General features: G+C 37.4%; 1 protein-coding gene, 1 non-coding gene and 1 pseudogene across 2 annotated transcripts in view; 2 read left to right on the forward strand and 1 right to left on the reverse strand.

Annotated features, from left to right (window-relative positions):
- Nucleotides 1–21,638, reverse strand: part of DMD (dystrophin) — a 2,686,579-nt gene that overhangs the window by 171,397 nt on the left and 2,493,544 nt on the right. The window lies entirely within an intron of this gene.
- On the forward strand, nucleotides 10,774–10,844 carry LOC125999637 (small nucleolar RNA SNORD22). Its single transcript, XR_007492145.1, has one exon. It is a non-coding gene; the product is annotated as a small nucleolar RNA SNORD22 (small nucleolar RNA).
- On the forward strand, nucleotides 18,068–18,189 carry LOC125999865 (uncharacterized; annotated as a pseudogene).

The following is a 21,638-nucleotide window of genomic DNA, read 5'->3' on the forward strand; positions in this document are numbered from 1 at the left end:
AGAGATGGCTTAATGGGTTGAGCACATAGTTGTCATGCAGGAGGCCTGGGTTCAATTCCTGGAATTGAATTCCTAGTTTTCTCCAGTACTTCTGGAGAGTGACACTCTCTTTTCCTAATCCTGTGTATAGAACTTAGAGTAGCCTCTGATCACTGAACATGGCCTTGAAACAAAACAAAACAAATCAAAACTAAACAAAGCAAAGCAAAGCAGCTCAGGGAACCGGAAGGCATTGAACCATCTGAGTAGAGATTCAAAGAGAAGCGTGGTTGGCTTGTTGATTGGGAAGGGCAGAATTGCCATTCCCTGCATTTGGTTGAATACATCTAGCAAAGGAAATGAAGGGCCAAGGCCAGAGGTCAGCCTGCTCTGAGCTTCCATGGAGATAACCTTTTTTTCTAGATTGCTTTTGGTTTTCTTGTTAGCCCATGTTTATCCGTGTAAGAATGCTCAGTGGAAACAGGAAAGGAAACAGAGAGAGAAGCTTCCTGGGAGCTTCCTAGGGACTGCTGGCCCCAAGGGACTTCATAACACTGTGGGATTCAGCTTCCTGCTTGTTCCAGGAACTTCCATTTCAAATGCTGCCTGTCTCTAACCAATGCCAAGTCTAACCTGGTATCATTTTATAGCAGCATACCTAGTTTATGGCAAAATGTCAACACTTGGTTAGCCAGTAAACATTAAAGTTCCATGCTTTTTCTTCACACAGTACAAGGATTAGCCATGAACAATGAATCAGATGTGCAACAAATGCTTACTGTGATAGTGAGTCATGGCTAGGGCAAATAGCATGGTGTACTAATTAAAATATGTCTAACAACCCGGTCAGATCAAGAAGAAAAACCAGCATCTTTGGATGTAAGATTATCCATTTTGTGAAGGACTCAACATTCACATTCAGACACTTCCTATCCCCATAAACAGATGAAAGCCTATTTTCCCCACCCCCTACTCCCATCCCACCCATCTGCCCCCCCAACCCACCCGAAGGAAGGCAAAGTAAACCAGGTTGAGAAAACTTCTTAGAGCCAATTGCCATCTAAACCAGAGACTTTTTTTAACCCAACAGGTTCTAGAGAAAACCAAATGCAGCTTCCTTCTCATGCAGTTTTCTTTTAACAAGATTTTTCAAAGCTTCACAGAGGCACCTCTATCAAACTGAACGTCAAAAAAGATGGGCAGTTTAGCATGTTTACTAAAAATAAAGCCACACTTCATTAACCTCACAGGCCACGGGTTGCTTCTTGGCAACGATTTCACTATACCTATTAGCCTGCCAGCTACAGCGATACCTACCCTAATGTGGGAGGAGCAGGACATGTGGGAGGAGTCATCTTATTTTTTCTAGTAAAAGTGGTCAAGCACATCTGACCAAGACATTTCCTGGTCCACCTTAAGGACAGCTCAAAGCTATAACTCTTTGTCTGCCTTTCCCCCCCCAAACCATTGTGCCAAAATAAGAGGAATTTCAAAACTAGGCAGAATTTCTGACACTCTACTTAATCTGCCTTCCTCTTCAGCTACAAATAAGGCTTTGTATTCGATTAGACGCACAGCAGGTGAAAACCCCAATTAGTGTATTCATTCTGGGGCATCTCTTTTCTACCTTCCTCCCACACACCAAAGTTTAAAAAAATAAGGGAAGTCTCAGAGTTTTTTTTTTCTCAAATCACAAGTAAATTTAACCCTTTGATCCACAAGCCACTTACCCCATGAACAATTTTCACAGGAAAAAAAAATGGAAGGGGCTGAAATGATTTTTTTTTCTTTTGTGATGGGAGTAAGAGAAAAATTTATTTTACCAGGATATATTGTTTCTTTCAAATCCATAAATACTATCCAATTTTCTGATTCATCTAGAAATTATAGTGTTTTTTCATTCTACCTAAGAAAACTCCCAAAGCCAATATTATCTAAAGAATGATTAATGAGCAGTGTGCTACAAGAGAAAATTATTTTATGTTCTTATTTTGGTATATCTGAGGTGTGGGAAGACATTAAATTTTAGTTTAAACGTTATCCTTTGGCCTTAGGAAGTGCACAAAGTCTATATTTCACACTTTGTAAATCTTTATTTGTCAAAAGAAATTTATCTTTGGGCAAGGATAGAGGTTGAGATTGTGCATTCAAAATTCAAGACAGTTTTAGTTCTTGAGAAAGATTTACTTATACTCTGTCAATTGCTTCTCTAGAAATAATTCACAACCCAGTTTTATTTATGAGCAGATGATTAAAAAAGAGCAGCTTTGTCTTTTTTTAATTGTTTTAGTCCCATCGCTTTTCTTGAAACAAGTCGTAGAACTTATTATCCAGAAGAAAATACTGAACATATATCAAATAGTAACGCAGTTTTTCGAAGCAGTCATCTGTTACTGTCAGAAGTTCATTTCACTTTCAGGCTTTTTAATTAAAATGCAAAATTCTACATACATGCCTGTCTAAATTACCCCTTTCTGAAATACTTGAATTTCATAAAAAAATTGTTAAATGCTAATGGAACTCTTTTCAATACTTATGACTAGGTTCTTGAGATTTGGAAAAAAGTAAACAAAGGAATTACTAGTCAATTAAGTGAACAAGCAAGCAATTCTAAGTTGAAATAGATCAGGAAAATTTAAGATTCAAATGCTACAGAATGAAGACACCAGTTATTTTCTCTCTTTGTGATGCGTATCTACCAGAATCATAAGCAGCTTTTTCATCTTCAGTAAGAGTAGCTGTATATTTTAATAGCAGATCTAAGGAAACATCTCCAGACCAATTCTGCTCCAGAGGCCAATCACTCCCTCTGGAATTGTGTGGGCTTGACTGTAAAATTCAGATACTACCACACAGGTCCCAAAGATTGTCAAATGACATAAAGTCCATGAAGATCATTTGAATACTTGGAAAATACAAATGTTAATGTAAAGTAGATTCTCGGGGAAGTCTAATTTATTTAAAGAAGGACTCAAATGTCCAGAAACATTAGGAACAAATTCAGCATGGTCACTTTAACTCTTGTGTGAGAGAAAATGAGAAGCCTAAGGGTTTGTCTTTCCTCTGTAGCAAACTGAAGAAAAGAATCTTCCTTTTGTTTTTCATATTTAAGAAGAAAGCAAGTGGGCAAAAGAATATTTGGGTGGGGGGCAAACAAAATTATAAACTGTAAGCTGAAGCAAAATTTACACTATTAAGTTTTCATTCTTTCAGACCAAGTTAATGTATAAATGCTTATCAAAAATGTCTAGGGGTGTGTTCACATGCATATTGTCAGAGAATAGATCTCTGGAACAGTGAAAGGAGAGAATATTGATTTTATGGGGGACAGTGAGAAAGAAAGACACCATAGACCCAGACTCGATGGATTCTATGTAGGCCTGAAATAGTCAAGATGTGGGAGGTAAAAATTGCCCACATCTCCACAAGGCAGGAATTCATAAAAAGAGAAATGGACATACAACCAGTTAAATCAATTAATGATTTACTAAGGGCTGAGTCTTGTTCTTCATTCTAGCTTATTTTTGTCAGAGTACTTGTTTGAAGATGAAAGGAAATATGGCTGTAAGGAATTCTGATTAATCCACAACTTTCCCAGACATGTTTCTCACGCACTCAACCTAGGCTAAGCTTCTCTGTTAAATATCCCCACTAGGACACTCAACTCTGGAGTTGCCCCATCACATTTTGAGAGGGCATAGTTTCTCTTCCTCCATGTTATTCAGTATCTCCTATTTCCTAAATAAAATGATTTACTTTATTATTAAAGTAAAACACCCATCTATCCACCAGACTCCTTCATTAAATGTCTATATTCATGGTACATTCTTAAGCATTTACATATAGGCCACTCTATTTCATCAAACTCATTTTTTTGACTACTAGTCAAAAGTAGGAAGGGATTAAAGGACAGATGTGGGGGCCAGAAAGATAGCATGGAGGTAAGGCGTTTGCCTTTCATGCAGAAGGTCATTGGTTCAAATCCTGGTGTCCCATATGGTCCCCCGTGCCTGCCAGGGGCTATTTCTGAGCAGATAGCCAGGAGTAACCCCTGAGCACTGGCGGGTGTGGCCCAAAAAACAAAAATAAATAAATAAAAATAAATAAAGGACAGATGTGGAATATATAAAAATCTAGACACTGTAATCTGTTTTTTTTATGAGGGGGACCTAAATATAACCTTGATGTTAAGAAGTTTACAATATCTTATATGTGTGTAGGGGGAGATAGGCTCAAACATGATAAAATGCTATATCAGATAGATTATAAGTACAAAAATAGAGAGCTAAAAATAAAGTAAAAAGGGAAAGTTGATTAGTCTGACCTCTTGGAATTAGGGAAAATACATTTCAATTAGGATCTAACTAACTAAATTGCCAGATTTCATGCATATTTTGCTAATGTATGAAGAGCTAGAGCAAATTTCTTAAGTTGACTTGAGAACAAGTTTCTGATATTAATAATTTGCTAAGGCACAAAGATTTTTTTATAATGTTAACATACTGCTGTGTTATGAGATCAGATTATACGTTTTTAGAATTCAAAATAGTATAGAGTAAATGTTGGGTATTATATATAGAAAGACTAATACAAAGAACATACTGTCCTTATTAGAATATCTAATCATATTCTTGAGTTAATATTAAGACTCTTGTTGATATACTATATCCCCATAGCTGAAATCACCTTATCCCTAAGAACCCAACAAAGTAAGAATGAGATACATCTTCTCATATGAGTCATGAAGAAAAAATTAGTAGTACCTTTATTTTGAATATCTTTATTTTAAAAGAGAATTAAGTTGAGGAAGGTAGGGGCTGGAGAGATAGCACAGTGATAAGGCATTTGCCTTGCACACGGCCTACCCAGGACAGGCCTGGGTTCGATTCCCAGCATCCCATATGGTCCCCTAAGCCTTCCAGGAGCGATTTCTGAACACAGAGCCAGGAGTAACCACTGGGTGCTGCTTGGAGTGTCCCCAAATGTCAAAATATGTTAGTAAATAAATAAATAAAATACATTTAAAAAAAACAAAAAAGGAAAATGGTTGGCAAGGTTGAATTCAAGACAGATGGCGCATTATAAGACAGATCTATGTTAATTAATACTCTTTCCTTTTGTTTTATTTTGTGGTTTTAGGCACTATATCTAGTGCTTATGCAAGCAGATAATATGCTCTAATACTAAGATTCATTCCCAATCCTTAATGCTACATATTTTTAACTAACTGGGAGCTTGAGATGGAGGAAAGGGAAAAGTATCAGATTTTTCATAATGATGCTATTAGTTGAGGATTAATATTTCTATCTATATTATGCATTTATCCTTCACATTATTTCACAAATGCTTTCTGGACATTTATAAGAATATATAGAAATAAAATTCAAAATAAGTTTTAAAATATAGAAGAAAATTAGTAGAACAAAACACTAAGGGTGAGAAGAGAGGTCACAGATTTGGAGCTCATAAGACTTGATAATAGTTCTTAAAATTTAACTATGCATACCCAATCAGAAAGAAACACAATTCAAAGTGTCAAAAAGAATTTGGAGCAATATGAACTCTCATATTTTGAAGAAAAATGTAAATTGTTATAGCCACCTGAAAAATTATTTAACAGGATGCACAAAAGCAGGATGCATGGCTTCCCTGTGACAAAATTCTGGTCCTTGATATATGTCTACAAGAGATGTACATATAGACTCACCAAAAAGGACCATTTAAAAGTTTTGTTTTAGTTTTTATATTTTGGGTTTTTGGTTTAGGCTTATTTCTGGCTCTATGCTCTAGGATCACTTCTGGCAGGGCTTGAGGGGGATTCATATGAGGAGCTAGAAATCAAGCCAGGTTAGTTGAATACAAGGCAAATGCCCGGCACACTGTACTATCACTCTGGCCTCAGGAAATGATCCCTTTTAGAATGGTGATAGCATGGGATATTTTTGTAGCAAATATTCATCAACAGTAGAATATATATCAAATTACAATCTATTCTAACAAAGAAATTTATTTTTTAACTTTTAATAATATCTTTACTTAAGCAACATGATTACAGACATGATAGTAAGTAGTTGGGTTTCAGTCATAAAAATAACACTCCCCCCTTCACCAGTGAAACATTCCCATTACTTGTGCAGCCTATCTCCCTCCTCCCACAACCCTGCCTGTATTCAAGATAGGCATACTAATCTCACTACCATTGTCATGATAGTTGTCAGTGTAGTTATTTCTCTAACTGCACTCACCACTCTTTGTGGAAAGCTTCATATTGTGAGCTGGTCCTTCCAGCCTTCATCTCTATTGTCTCTGGGCATTATTATAATAATGTATTTTATCTTTCTTAAGACCTATAGATGAGTGAGAGTATTCTGTGTCTATCTCTTTCCCTCTTGGAATTTAACTTAAATTTATTTTTGTTTTATTTTTGGCCATACCTGTCAGTTCTAAGGGTGTACTCCTGGCTCTGCATTCAGGGGTGAGGCTTAAAGGACAATATCATGTCGGAAATTTAACACATGTTGGCTGCATGCAAGTAAAGTGCCAGATCTACTGTATTAACAGATTTGTCATCTAAAGTAAAATTGTATATAGCAACAACAATGAGCAACAACTTCCTTGCTAACAGTGCAAATGAATCAAATAATCTGAGCTTTAAAGGGAATTAATGCTGGTGAACTTGGGGGACCATATGCTGTGCCAAGGATCAAACCTGGGTCAGTCTTATGCAATGCTTGCCAACTATATTATCTTTCCAACCCACTGGCAGGTTTTTTGGATGTCAAAGTAAAAAGAAATAGGATTGAATTGATTTTGTAAATTAAAATTATTAGTGGATTTTAGTGTCAATCTTCAGAAAAATGGCTATAGTTATTGTCTCTACTGTGATCCTTACATTAAAAGTATGGGGTATGTATGTGGAAGTAAAGTTATGGGAACTAAGGCAAAATGTGAATGGATATTCTTTCTTTTAAAAGATCTGATCACATCTAATGGAATTTCGGGTATAATCCCAAATACCTGATATTCAGGGAATCAAGAAATTCATCTATACAAGTATCAGACATTAGGTAGGAAGAAAGTCTGGCAGTGTTTTCTGTAGCTGCAGGTTACAACCTTTTATATGGTAGGAAACCACTACAGTGCATCATCATCACTATTATTTCATTTATTGAAAAGACTTAAACTATGAGAATAAACTATATTATAAGATCAAGTAATGTTTATGAAACTCCTTTCTATTTTACAAACACACAAAAGGATTCACAGACACAGATACCTATGGGTTTGCTTGCTGTGGCACAAAGTAAGAGGTAGTTTTTTTTTTTTTTTGGTTTTGGTTTTTGGATCACACCTGGCAGTTCTCTATGCTCAGAAATCGTTCCTGGCATCCTCGGGGGACCATATGAGATGCTGGGGTTCAAACCATCGTCCTTCTACATGCAAGGCAAATGCCCTACCTCCATACTATCTCTTCGACCCCAAGAGGTAGTTTTAATCATGCTTTAGTCCTAGAAAAATAAAAGCTACTTCTTTTTTTAATTTTTTTATTTTTAATTATGAGAACAAAGATGCAAAGAAAGAGGACAAGGTAAAGTTACAGTGGAAGGACAATCACGCATAACATAATTCTCAGAAGAAGTCCCCTTGCTGATATCTTAACTTTGAACTTTCAGCCAAAGAACATTAAGATAAATAAAACAGAATCCATGTACAATTACTTTGTCCCTCAAGTCCCCAGATTGTAACACATTATAGTATTTCTTAACAGCACACAAGGCAATCTAAAGCCATAAAACTTACATAACTCCTTAAACATTGGAGGCATAGTATTTTTTACATTTCCATGTACATGCGTATTAGCTTAAGTTAACCTCAAATTTTAAGTGTTTTTTTTTAAGAATTAGAGTCAAAGGAGCACAGTAAAAACGGTGTTAGAGTGGCAATTGTTGTTTGCATAGGCCCACCAAAATATGAGGGACATGGAAAGGAATAACCTTGGCCTAAATACAAAGAGACCCAACCCCTGAAGTTTCCTGGCATAAGACCAACTCTAGGCTCCAGTCAAGCTAGATCATCCAATCCAAGACATTGTCTGTAGTGCCAACACACTTTTCACACAGTCTTTGTTGTTGGTATCATGTTTCTGTATTAAAGATCCTGGAATCTTTATATCCTACATTGAAGTCAGGATGTGGAGCGTCCTCTCGTTTCACCTCACCATTAAAGGGCAATGCAGGGAGCCCTGTCCTGTAAGCAGGTCATTATTGTTAAGTCTTCTCAGTGTTAAGGGAATTTTCTTTTGAGCAGGTCGATCTGAGCAGTGGAAGGGTCTTCCGTGATAGAGGATTGCTTCCAGGTGATGTTATAGACAAACCTGGATGTTTCATGGATGGCTTCCCTGGTTCATGGGTGAATGGAAAATGCCCTTTCTTCTGAGACCTGTGCCAGGTCGTTATGTCAATGTTCAGGGTGTAAGATCCTTTTGCACTACAAGATTTGTGTGTTCCAATCTCTATTAGATAGGATCTTATTTGTATGTATAGTATTTTCCCCTTTTAATGTGCCTATGCATAAAAGGAGCAATACCATGTGGCGTTATTGGCGCATATGGAGGCCATAAAAACAAGTCCAATAATTCCCATGACATGGTTCAAACATAAGCATTAAACTGGGGGACACTTTCACCAAAATTCCTTGTTGAACAGCTCATAAAGAGAAGATAAAAAGTGGTTAGAATCGTCACTGTGTAAGAGAATATTTAGTAAGACTTATAGCTGTCAGAGAAAAAACACAAAATATTCTAAAGAAATATGTATCCATTTTATGTCTTTTGAAACAGTTTGGGGTTGTTACACACAATGCACAGCTTTGGTCTGTGATTAGGATTATGCAGTATGAAGTTAAAAAGAGTAATGTGGGTTAGTGATGTTTGGGGGTGAGAGAGTTAGGAGTAAAAATGAGCTTTGTAGGGGTGTGGGAAGGGGAAGAATACAAAATGGACATTCTGATATGCAAAATATAACAAAAAGATAAGAAATACTCTTAAAACATGCAGTGCGTGTTTTCTATATGCAGAGTGGTCAGAAATTGCCAGTGACAAACAGCGCAACTGAGCAAATCTCAGCACACCCCAAGTTAGGTCCAACCATTTCTGGTCTCCTGGGCTGCCACCCCAGAAGGCCTGGAGGCTGGGGGGAGAAGAGGGGAAGGCTGGGGGCCTATCAAGGCTCCCAGCGCACCCAAGTTAAGGAGAAGGCCTTCCAAATGGGGTCTCCCCAAATGCCATGCCGGCTAGAGCTAGCCTCCAGCTCAAGAGAGGATCGAGAGAGAGCCGGAAGCCAGGATCTGCCCGCCCTACACCCTGTGCCCTTTCCACCCTAGAGCTGGGGAAAGGATGGGGAAAGCTTGGGACCCCATCCAGGAGGGAACCCCAACACCCACCTTGTCTGGCCACCTGGGCTGCCACCCCAGAAGGCCTGGAGGCCGGGGGCAGAAGAGGGGAAGGCTGGGGACTATCAAGGCTCCCAGGACACCCAAGTTAGGGATAAGGCCTTCCACATGGGGTCTCCCCAAACCCCATGCTGGCTAGAGCTAGCCTCCAGCTCAAGAGAGGATCGAGAGAGAGCTAAAAGCTACTTCTGTTGCATTGAGAAATGGACATTCTGTGTGCCTATTAAGGAATGTTGCAAAAAATATAATTTCTCTAGAATAGGATTCATTTTTATTTTAAGACAAGTTTTATCAATTTACCATTGTCTTATATTACTGTAAAATTTGGGATGCATTGCTTCACACCTTTCTAAGTGCATAGGCTTCTCAGTACCTACATTGAAAGTCCTAACACCATCACATTATCCTCCTTTCTACCTTTTCTTCTTGCCCTACCATCCTTCTACCCTAGGTGACTGCCATGTTTTTCAGAGACTATTGGGTTTTTTTTTTTTTTTTTTTTGCCACTCCAGTTGTGGGCTATGAGTAACCAATGCAGATAAATTTGCTACATTAGGATTTGGAAGTAAATTAGGGATTGCTTTCCTTGGATGCCTAGGTAAAGGCTGCAGTATTACAAGAGACTAGGGAGATTAAAATTTCAAGAAGAGGATCACCCAAGAGAAGGGTTCATCAAGTCCAGAATTCTCCTCACAGGAGCTACATCAGAGTTGAGATTATGCTTCAGGATGTGGGGAGGATCTTCTTTGCCAGATGTTGATTTGGGTGGCTGTTTGAAAATGTACTTGGAAATGCTCAGCTTTTTTCCTTCATTCCAAATGGCACAGTGATATTGTAACATTGCAGACGGAAAAAACATTGCTGCTAAAAGTATTGTCAAGGGGAATAACAAGTAGCTCACACTACTATACACAACGGCATGCTGCCTGTCTGAGCAATAGATTTCAAAACATCAACTGTGAAGTAACCCTTCTGCTCTCACCCTGCAGTGAGAAGCCCTTGCTAGTATGTCCAGGTCTAGGCCAACAAATTGGCAATTGTGTGGCTCAAAGAATAGTGACATTTAAAGGCTGAATGGGTCTTATTCTATTCAAGACCTAAAAATTCATGCTATTAAGTGCTTGGAGGAAATTTATCTGAATATGTGTTTGCAAAGACTGATAAAGATCATGGCCCAGTAAAAAAGAATCTCATAAATGCAGGAACATTCTGGCAATTCATGGCTATGTTGACAAGAAGCATAGAAAGAGTAAAAAGATGGCAGGGTTGGTGGTTCCGGGACAGAACACATGCTTTCATGTATGTGGCTCTGGGTTCAAGCCCTACATCAAAAACAGAGTAAACAGTCTGCAAATGTGAACCGATTGGGACTGGCTGAGGGAAGAAGAAATATTTTTCTAGAAGGAACTCTCTGAAGGAACTCTGAATACTATTCAGAAGAAAGGCTGACTAAAAAGAGATGTAAAAATGAATTATTTTTTCTGAGTACAAGATGATTAAAAAAAATCAAAGTTGAAGACTTAGGAAGACACAGCAAGTTAATCTGCGATTACATGATTACTTTATCTTTCTAAATAAAGATTTTTGTTACTTTGAAAAAAAACCCAAAAAAGTAAACATTATAACACACAACTTTGAGAATAAATTATTTTCCCTTAAAGGATGAGTAGCTAGGAGAATAGTCAGGAAAGAAATCATAAACTTTCTTCAGTACTTTATCACAGCAGCAGTTATTAACTTCCCAGAAATAATAAGTGCTTAATTAACTATATTTCTCATCAGTATTTACACTTCAAAATCACTAGACTCTGGATACTGTGATTCTATCATTGACTGTGGAACCATTAACCAATTGCCTAACTTGCAATGAGTAATCACAAAGCAAGAAGGTCATAGCAACTAAATTTTTAGCTGCCCCAATTAAGTTCTTTTAGTCTACAAAAGAACCTGCAGGTAACTTTTCTCCGATCTCCTATACTTCATTCCAGAAGGTCACAAATTATGGAAATAATCTAGATCTTGCTATCTGACTTTGTTTCTCCTCACACCTGGAGGTAAAGCCTTTACCCTCCCCTAGTCTCTGGATGACGCTATGATGAAATTTGATTTGGCCAGCAGATAATACTAAAAGTAGCACAAGTAGAAGCTTGACCGGTCTCCATTTGCAGAAGTTTGAGCTAGCCTGCTGGAGGACAGACGAGACCAGATTTAGCTACAGGGTTTCCTAAATAATACTTGGTCAACCTCCAGGCACAAGACTTACGCCCAGGTAACTCATCTACCATATATATGCATCTGTGCAAGCATGATTTGTGCATCTGTGAGGCTGGGGGCTGGAGAGTACAGCATATAGTATACTTGCCTTGCAGTGTCAGGAGTAAGTCCTGAGCACAGCCGGATGTGGCTCAAAAACAAAAGACTAGAGATGGTACAGACCAACAAAATGGCCTTGTTCAATCTTTTCCAGCTATCAAATACAGAACTAATAAATAAGCAGTTTTGTTGTGCTCAAGGATCTACAAACTTCAGCTCATAGACGATGTCTGGCCTGTGGCTTGTTTTACGACAGACTTCCAGCAAAGTACTAGTTTACATTTTAAAGATTTTTTAAAGAAGCAAATGCAACAGAGATCATATATGTCCCAGAAAGCCATAAATATTTACTATCTGGTTCTTTGTAAGCACATTTTCTTGGGAATGAAGAGATAGTTTAAGTGATGGAATACATGTCTAGCAGGCTTAAGACCATAAATTCCATCCCAGAGTCCCTCTTAGCCTTACCAGATAAAGCCATAGTGGTTTCTGCTCACTGACAGGGTAGGCCTGGTGGCCCTCAACCCCAGCACTATTAGGTTCTAAGCATCGAAGTACGTGTAGAGCACTGAACCCAAACAATATTAAGAGTGACCTAGATTTCCTGGCACTGATGGGGTGGCCCCTATTAGACAAATAAGTAGACAGTTTCCTGTGCGAAGACATTTAGTTTATGGTGGCTTAATACACACTAAACATTTTTTGCTGTACCCATTGACTGTAAAAACATCAGAAATTAAGACTTTCTCACAAAACTCTGTTGATACCTATTCAATATATATTTGACATCCAGTTAATTGCTAACTATGGTAACAATTGAAACATATATAATAAATAATCCTGTAACCTGGGGAGTTGTTTCATTTTGTAATTAAGATTTCTAAGGTTAGGCAGAAAAACAATTGCATGGCAGCAGCTTTACTGATAATATTTCTTTGCCAGAAACAACCAAAATGTCCACTGTCCAATTGGCAAATGGACAAATAAATGTGATTTATTTGTACTGTAGAATATACTCTACACTTAAAAATAAACAGATTTCTGAATTTCAAACCACAAATTTCTGAAATCATGATTCTGAGTCTCAGAAACTAAATATGTATAAAAGACGAAATATCCTGTTACATAAAATGTTAGACAATCCAAAATAATCTATAGTGACAGAAAGCAGATCTGTGTTTGCCTGGGGTGAAGGAAAGAATGGCCTGCAAAGAGATAAGGACACTTTGGGGGGAATGAGAAAGGTTTGTGTATACTTTGCTTATCACAGTGATTTTGTGGACACATGTCTATTAAAAATCAGCAAACTATACTTTAAATGGTTCTTAATTGTGTGTAATTTTTTTCCTTTAATATTGTTGATTTAAAATTTTTAAAATGACATTTTCTGTATAGTTAAATTTAACAGTAAACAATGTATACAGTTGGACAGAAGATGAGGTGAATTTTCAGGATGTTTACATAAATATAGGACAGATTTAGGTCATGCTGTCAGTCTTTTCTGATTAATTCTGAAAATATCAAAACATTATATTCAGAAGCAACCTTAAAGGTTAATGAATTACATTCTCTCATCCAGTACAGAAATTGCCTTTAGGGTAAGACAGTAATTTTCAGCCTTGTATATCTATTGTACAAGGAATTTACTGCTTTTTTTTTTTTTTTTTTTTTTTTTTTTTTTTTTTTTTTGGTTTTTGGGCCACACCCTGTGACGCTCAGGGGTTACTCCTGGCTATGCGCTCAGAAGTTGCTCCTGGCTTCTTGGGGGACCATATGGGACGCCGGGGGATCGAACCGCGGTCCGTCCTAGGCTAGCGCAGGCAAGGCAGGAACCTTACCTCCAGCGCCACCGCCCGGCCCCGGAATTTACTGCTTTTTAAGACAATAGATTATTTTCTGGTAGCTTGATTACACAGTTTTCTTGAATATTGAATTAAAATTTGCTTTCTTATATCTTCCACTTACGTAGGTGAATTAGTCCTTTGGGCAAAAAGGGGAAAATAACAAGAAAAATAAACACAAACAAAAAACAACAATTAAAGGGCAATAAAACATCTCTTCTAACCTAACTAATATTCATAGTTTTATTACTTTTTCCCTAAACACTACTTTTCTCTAAGCTATATATAAGTACCAGAATTTCCTTCCATTTTTCAGTCTACAGATGCTGGGCTAGCCCAATGGAATGTTGAGAAACAAGATACTTTTAAAATCTGATATTCTAAATAAAGTATGTTTATAGTTTATATCACTTTTTGGCCACCTACAACTGTTACAGCATCTTAGTTTTATAAATGCCATATTTTACTTTTTGCTCACACTGAACTGGTGGATTAAAAAACCCAAGGGCTTTCAAACATGATCCAGTATTAATAAAGGTCTCTTCATTCCCTTGTTTTGAAATTGATTCTGTGAGTATAAATTGATTTTTATTATGTCTTATTTAAAAATGCTTTCATACTTCAACTTGTAATAAGAACTCATCTTTCTAACTGATTTAAATCTATTAAAATTTTGATATCTCTCATATATTAGCAACTTTGGCCCATCAATATCAAATTTCCTAGTTAGAATCATTATTATCTACATTCATTTCTCAACAATAGACTATTTATTGGGGACTGCCACATTAGTAAGACTCTCAAATGAATCGAAATGATACTTATCTTCCCAGAACCCACACTAGGACAGGAAGAAAAGGTATAGACAAATACACTTTTTTCTGATTTGAGGGGCCACACTTGGCACTGTTTAAGGCTTACCCCCTGCTTGGTTTTCAGAGTACCATGTAGTCAAACCCAGGACGCCTAGATGCAAAGCATGTGCTCCAGCATACTGAGCAATTTGACCCAAAATTTAATTAGATAAATGCTTGTGTAGAAAAAGCTGTGCTCATCGAGTACAACCAAATCAGGGTTCACCATGGTATTGATTCCAGGACTGATTCAGTCAACTTCAGGATATAGGGATGGCCAACAGACTTATGAAAAATAGCCCACGATCACCCAGAATTAAGGAAATGCAAATCAAAACAACAAGATATAATTTCAGCCCTGAAAGAATGGTACATAAAAAAACAACACAGAAATAGGCAATGTTGTGGTGAGAAAGGAATACACATCCATGATTGGTAGGGATGTCATCTGTTTCAACCTCTATGAAAATCAATATGGAGATTTAAAAATAGGAATAGGACTATCATATAACTCTGCAATGACACTTCTAGGCATCTATCCCCCAAATAAAAATGCATTAATTTGAAAGGATATATGCATATCTATGTCCATCTCTGCATTTAACAATAGCCAAGATATAGAAACAACCCAAATGCTCAATTACAGATGAATGGAATAGGAAGTTGTAGTATATATACATAATATAATGCTATGCTACTCTAATAAGAAACAAAATAATGTGATGTTCAGAAACACAGATAGAATTAGAGGATATCATGATGAATTAAGTCAGTCAGGAGGAAAAATACAGATACAGAATGACCTCTCATATTTGGGACTTTTACAGATACACAGCAAGGAGGCTGGAGCAATAGCACAGCGTGAAGGGCATTTGCCTTGCACACAGCTGACCTGGGTTAGATTCCTGGCATCCCATATGGTCTCCAGAGCCTGCCAGGAGTAATCCCTAAGTACAGAGCCAGGTATAACCCCTGAGCATCCCCAGATGTGCCCTCCAAAACCAACAATAACACAACAAAAAAACAAAAAATATGAACAACAAGGTAGCAACAACGACCAAAGAGAGCATAATGGCAGAATTGATCCACAAATTTGAGTTCGGGGATGAGAGGAAGAGGTGTTGGAGTACTTGGGAGAAGAAGATAGGTACACTGGTGATAGGTATGGTGTTATTTTGCCCATGAGCAGTCATTTATTATAGTATTATAAAAAATTAAAAATCTAAACTACAAAAATTATGCCAGGGAAGAATTGACACACAGGAAGTTAAAACCATAAAATAGTAACTTTATGTCTGTCATTACCATAAAGAGCACTCTGTCTTAAAAGTGAATTGAAATTTATACCTCTGGAATATAAAAATGCGGCTAATTTTTATGCTAAAAGTTTTTTAACTTAAATTCATCAACTTTCTGAAGTCTTATGGTTCAGCCTTATTCCAGAATATATATTGTACACATGAGACCTGCAGTTTTTGCAGTGAATATATAGATTATATACACAAAAAATGACATCTACATGGAGAAGCCCTAGATATAGTTGACTGAAGAAGAAACAATATGTACAAAGACATGGTTCTCTTAAGTATAAAGCCAAGAACAAGTTCTATTTCATATTAATCCTGATTTACTGATATTCTTTCAATGTTTATCAGCCAGAAATCCTCTCTATGACCAAATTCAATGTTCTCTATCTTGTTTTGTAGAAAAGAAAATTGAGAAAATGTATCATGAAATCATAAGATACACTGTCTATAACATCTTCTTAAACATTAAGTAGCCAAAACTACTATTAACTTATGAAAATAAGTTGAGTTTTGGGCAGAGTGATAGTAGAGTAGGCAGGATGCTTGTCTTGCACGTGGCTGACAGAAATTCTATCACTGGCACTCCAGAGCCAGGAGTAAGCTTTTTGTGCAGTTCCCCCCCCAAAAAATTCCAAGCAAACAAAAAAATAAAGTTGGGATAACAAACTATTTTGTTCTCTTGGATTTGGGGGGGGGTTAATGAATAGAAGGGTGAGTCATACCAGGCGGTGCTCAGGAATGATACCCTGCTAGTATTCAGGGCACCATATGCAGCACAGGGATCAAACGGAGGTTGTGGCAGAAGTTGCCACATGCAAGGCTGGGACATTACTTCCTATACTACCTCACTGGCCCTAGACATGACAAATTTTAAGTGTATCATGCTCCCTTCTAGGAGCACATTTTTCTTTTTTTTTTTTTTTTTTTTTTTGGTTTTTGGGCCACACCCGGTGACGCTCAGGGGTTACTCCTGGCTATACGCTCAGAGGTCACTCCTGGCTTGGGGGACCATATGGGACGCCGGGGGATCGAACCGCGGTCCGTCCTAGGCTAGCGCAGGCAAGGCAGGCACCTTACCTCCAGCGCCACCGCCCGGCCCCTGGAGCACATTTTTCTAAGGGTTCATTATTAACACACCAATGTAAGTTTTTAAGATTGTAATGATCAGTTTCAAGCTTATTAATTTGTCATTGTAATAATTAATTTCATTCCTTTTAAAATTATTTTTATTTTATTAAAAATTTATTGAATCACCATGAAATGCAAAGTTATTAATAATTGAGTTTCAGTATTCCAACACTAATCCCTTCACCAGTATCTACTTTCCTTCACTAATGGCCCCAGTTTCTTTCCTGTCCCCCACCCTGCCTCTATGGCAGACACTCCTTTTTCTTTTTCCCTTTTTTTCCATTTTAGAAACTGTGGTTTATATTACCATTATTGACACAGATTATATGTCAGGGTATTATGTATATTACTTTAACTCCTTCCATCTTATTTCATGTCAAAATAATGTTCTTGTATTATACTGATATCATAGCCATTCCCATGTTTTTATCCCAGCTTATTACTACTAGCTCTTTCCAGAGCAAAGAGTAAAGTTTTGAATATGAATGTGTTAAAATATTCCTGTAGAGTAAAAAGAGTAAAAATTCTTGTAGAATAAAAGTAAGCGTTGGATATAAGATACCATGTGGCAGGATTTATAACTAATTAGATCTGAATTCCTGAATTCGAACCACCGCCCGTCCAGGTCATACCTATATTTATTGCAGCGTTGTTTACAATAGCCAGACTCTAGAAACAGTCTAGATGCCCCTCAATAGATGAATGGCTAAAGAAACTATGGTACATATATACAATGGAATATTATGCAGCTGACAGGAGAGATGAAGTCATGAAATTTTCCTATACATGGATGTATATGGAATCTATTATGCTGAGTGAAATAAGTCAGAGGGAGAGAGATAAACACAGAATGGTCTCACTCATGTATGGGTTTTGAGAAAAATGAAAAACATTTGTGCAATGATTCTCAGAGACAAAATAGAGGAGGACTGGAGGGTCCAGCTCCCGACATGAAGCTCACCACAGGGATTGTTTGGTGCAATCACAGAAATAATTAGACTGAGAACTATCATAACAAAATGTGACTGAATGAGGGAAGTAGAAAGCCTGTCTAGAGTACAGGCTGGTGTGGGGTGGGGAGGAAGGACACTTGGACTTGGGATATTGGTCATGGGAATGTTGCACTGGTGAGAGTTACATATATATATGTATATATATACACACACACATATATATGTATATATAAAGAAAAAAAGACCTCCCAATGCTGTGTTCTTTACACTGACTGTATAGAAAGAGGGGGTACAGTAAATGCACCCCATATACACCTCATCTCAGGCCCTTTGCTTGGTCTGTATTGTGAATTGGGGGACAAAAATTAATAAAGGAGATTTGCATTGATATCATCTCTAAAATAGTCTAGGGAAGACTAATTTCCTTTAACTCTGAATTAAAATTAGATGGAGTTGTGTCATTTTAAAAGCCAGGATACTTTTATAAAATGGAAATGATTTGAATGTTTCAAACTGTCTTAAATTGAACCTTACTAAACTGCAGCCCTCTGCTAAATTTATGACCTTTGATAAATAAGTTCTATATTTCAGATTTACAGCTCAGGACAATGGCAGTGGAGAAGTTAAGAAGAGAAGGATACTACATTGTGTTTTTGTTTGGTGAGTAAACAAGTCAATATACCTAGGCTTTTTAGTAATCAAGCAAAACTAATGTTCACTTTTCTGAAATGTTTATATTTCATTGTAATCAAATGTAAAGACATGCATGCAAAACAATGACTGTTCAAACCTCACTATATTGATATATGGTTTAGAGTTTGACAAATGATCATTTCTTTTTTTTTTGTTTTTGTTTTCGTTTTTTGGCCCACACCTGGGAGTACTCAGAGGTTACTTCCACCTCTGTGCTCAGAAATCGCTTCTGGCTGGCTAGGAGGACCATACGCCAGGAATCAAACCCGGGTCCATCATCCCGGGTTGGCTATGGCTACGGGCAAGGAAAATGCCCTACCACTGTGCTATCATTTTGGCCCCATCTGATCATTTCTTTTTTTCTTGGGTTTTTTTTTTGAGGGGGGGTGTCACAACCTGTGGTGCTCAGGGGCTATTCCTGGCTCTGTGCTCAGAAATTGCTCCTGCAGGCTTGGAGGACAATATGGGATGCCTGAATTCGGACCACCGCCCATCCAGGGTCAGCTGCGTGCAAGGCAAATGCCCTACCACTGTGCTATCTCTCCAGACCCCCAATGGAAAGATGTGGGGAAATATTTTAACTATTTCTCCTCGCATCTACTTTCTACCCTTTGGTAAAATCAGCATTTTTCAATATTCTAAATGTTATAAACATTTTACTGAAGAAGCACTCCACCTATGGCAAAATGAAATATGCTATCTAAGACTAGTAAAATTGGTGATGAATTCTGATGAAGGAAACATGTAAATAGTTAAGAATTCCATTATTTATGGCAGTAAGTCTAATATTGTTTGGTAAAACACTTTTCACAGAAGCTTTACTTCTGTTAGCTTTTCCTAAGCCTTTTACAAAGCGTCAGTTCTTTCTAATATAGAATCAAGGGAATTTTGCATCACAGAAAACTTCTCATTGCTGTAAAGGACAGTTAGAGGACAGGCAGGGAAAGACAAGGAAGAATGTGCCTGAGGATTATGTGTTCAGAGATGAATTTCCTTTCCTTTAATTTCATGAATGAGTTTGGGTATCAACCATTATTTTAAAAGACTTATCCAGATGATCTCGCTGGCATGTTCTCCTATGATGATCAGGTGTGCTTGCTGGCTGATAGTTGCCTGGAGTTTGAAAATCTAATAAAGCAGAGATTCAGGATATGGGGCCCAGGTTTGCTGGTTTGCATGGAAAAAAAGAATGTTCTTCATGGATTTGCTCTTACTATCTCTGTGATTGGGCAACCTGGAGAGGTGCGGCTCCCCCAGGATTAGTAAGAAATCACAGCAGCATAGTCCATGAAATTGGACACGAGGTAAGACAAATATTTAAGATTCCATATATCATCAGCACAAAATTATTTTGAAGAACACTAGTCTGCCTAACATGCATCATTTAAGTATGTGATTTTACATTATAATATAGAAATTTATTTTGGGGGGTACACCCATCGATGCTCAGGGGTTTTTCCTGGCTCTGCACTTAGGATTTACTCTTGGTGATGGTCAGGGCACTATATGGGATGCCAGATACTGAAGCTCGGTCAGCCACTTGCAAGACAAATCTATCCAGCACCTAGATATTTCTTATGGACCTTTACGCATTTTTTCAATGAGGAACAAAGTACTAACTGATTTTAATGTCCAATGTTAAACATGAGCTATTAATATTTATTTTGATTACTAAAGCAATGTTTTTAATTTTGAGTGCTTTATTTTTAGATGATGTTTGGTGATTCCTCCCTCCAACTTAAAGAGTATTATAATATCATTCATAAAGTCCCTTGAGATATTCATTTTCCAAGAAAAGAAATGAAAGCTGACCTTATTCATGTATTATCTCCTCTACACTGTTTCACTCTCTTTCATTCCAGAGAAACTTTTGTATTATTTTATGTGTAGTAGAATTTGGAAAACATCTTTGTCCCCTCTTGTGGCTGAAGAGAGAATGTTTCTACCAGGACTCGCCTTCTGTACTGCATGGAGACAGAAACTACACAAGTCCAGCTAATTCAATAGGTTTAGGCTTAGGGGTCCAGCTTGCTGGGGGTGGCTCCTTTAATAAGCAAACTGAGAAATCCAGGGCACTTATCTCATCATCTACCTTAAGTAACATATATAATAAACCAATAGTTTACCTGTCCTAAGTAACAGATTGTTTAGCAGATAACTAGAGATAGTGATGAGATCCCAGATCTCACTGAAATTATTCCAATAGGCCAGAACTAAACTGAACCTTCCCTTGTTTTTCTCCTTAAGAAGCTCCATCATGTGTCTTGGCTACTGACTTTTCTGACCACTAGTGCTTCCAACTGGAGACCATATGTGTTACAATGACTCCTTATCTTGAAATGAAACTGTACCTAATAAACCTTCAGAAGTATAAATAAATATAAATAAACAAATAAAAGGCTTAAGTTTTATTTGGGGGATGCGATTGGTCCACACCTGGTGACACCCAGAGCTTACTCCTGACTTGCATTCAGGGACCACTTCTGGTGGTGCTGCAGAGGAATAGGGGTAGGGAATCCATATGAATAGGATCAAACCTGGGTCTATTATGCAAGGCAAGAACCTTAATCACTGTACTATGTCTTCAGTTGCAAGAGTGTTTTTAAATCAAATTGGAACATAATCTCCAATTTTACACTATTTTCAAATTAACAACCCTACGTCCCGTTCTGAAAATAAATGTAGACAAACATAATGTTTATAAATGATAGTGAAAACTACTCACTAGGTTTTTCTTAATATCATAACATTTTATACAAATAAACATCTGTATTCTTAGTTTTCTTTGTCTTTGATTTGGGGTCCATACCCAGCAGTACTCAGGGCTTACTCCTATCTCTACTCAGGATCACTCTTGGTAGTGCTTGGGGGACTATATACAGTGTTAGGAGTTAACCCCATAGACTACAGGTAAGATGAGCACCCTACCTGGCATATCCTCTCTTTGGCCTCTGCCTGCTTTTTAACTTTTCTAAAACAAACTCCAATATTGTTTAATAATAATGACGATTATGATCAATAGAATCAATTTATAGGTGACATTTCTTATTGAAACATAAATGTTATAGGAATATGCATCCATACGTATTCTAATGTATGTCACCAGACCACATTCATCTC

The sequence above is a fragment of the Suncus etruscus genome, chromosome X (assembly GCF_024139225.1).
Source record: "Suncus etruscus isolate mSunEtr1 chromosome X, mSunEtr1.pri.cur, whole genome shotgun sequence".
Lineage (NCBI taxonomy): Eukaryota > Metazoa > Chordata > Mammalia > Eulipotyphla > Soricidae > Suncus > Suncus etruscus.